Consider the following 1,103-nt stretch of genomic DNA (forward strand, 5'->3'; position numbering starts at 1 on the left):
GAAAATAATCCACAGGCTGGTAGGGAAAAATTATGTTACAGAACTATTAGAACATTAACACAGTTTAGAATCTATCACTCATGTCTTAATTAACCTAAACAAAAATAACTAATTCTTAAGGCACAGAACGGTATAATGCGTTTCATGTCTTAGTTACTTTGGCGAGAGAGAACAATTAATTACCTGTATAGTAGTAACCAACTTCTAGACCCACACAATGTAAGATTCTTGAAAACGATCAAACTTTCACTCTTCGCAAGTAACCCCTATCTAGCAAAGATATTCCTGAAAAATATAAAATAAAAAACTTAATTAAAGAGTATAAAATGACACGCCAAATTGGGAATGTATTCAATAGTTTCCGAAATACAACTATTAGTAATACAAGTTTCATTCTTCACATTAAATCGTAGACCATCTTCACATTCTTGTCACGCCGTTAAATACCAATACTCGCATCAGAAGAAGTAGCATATCGTTCTTCTAAAACCCTAAGCCATAATGTTGCTTGTTCTTCTCTGTACATCTCTCCTTCACGATTCTCTTTTGTTTTTCTCCGTTTTTTGTTTTGATTATACTGATTTTTCTTTTGAATTTGATACACAGACCAAACGAACAGCACCTAATTCCGATGATATCTACCTCAAGCTCTTAATCAAGGTCCATTTTATTTTCTGTATTTTTTTTTGGTTATATGAATATGAATATTGAGATTCATAGTGTGTTCTACGCAAGACAATGATTATAAATGTGATCCCAGCTCTATGAGACCGTTAGGTCTAGGAATATAATTAGTTCCAACACACATCTGTCTGAGCCAATAATTGCATAATTTTGCTGCATTAACCATAAAAAATTTCTTCATATTTGTGGCTTACATGTGTATTTAACCTTAATAATTAAGGGTGAATTAGGGGTGGCAACTATTAGTAATACAAGAATGTGAAGATGGTCTAGGGTTCTTATTATTTTTTTTTCATTCTATCAGGAACCGGCCATGATGAATACAAGTTTCATTAAATCGTAAATGAATGGAGGAACATTAAAATGGAAGAACATTAAAATCGTACCTCCTTCGTCTTCTCATCTTCAGCGATTCTTCT

At 32.7% G+C, this 1,103-nt stretch overlaps 1 non-coding gene across 1 annotated transcript; it reads left to right on the plus strand.

Annotated features, from left to right (window-relative positions):
- Positions 1–728: 728 nt before the first annotated feature.
- LOC131615430 (small nucleolar RNA snoR69Y) lies at positions 729–830 on the plus strand. Its single transcript, XR_009287842.1, has one exon. It is a non-coding gene; the product is annotated as a small nucleolar RNA snoR69Y (small nucleolar RNA).
- The last annotated feature ends 273 nt before the right edge of the window (positions 831–1,103 follow it).

This window comes from Vicia villosa, linkage group LG6 (assembly GCF_029867415.1).
Source record: "Vicia villosa cultivar HV-30 ecotype Madison, WI linkage group LG6, Vvil1.0, whole genome shotgun sequence".
Classification (NCBI taxonomy): domain Eukaryota; kingdom Viridiplantae; phylum Streptophyta; class Magnoliopsida; order Fabales; family Fabaceae; genus Vicia; species Vicia villosa.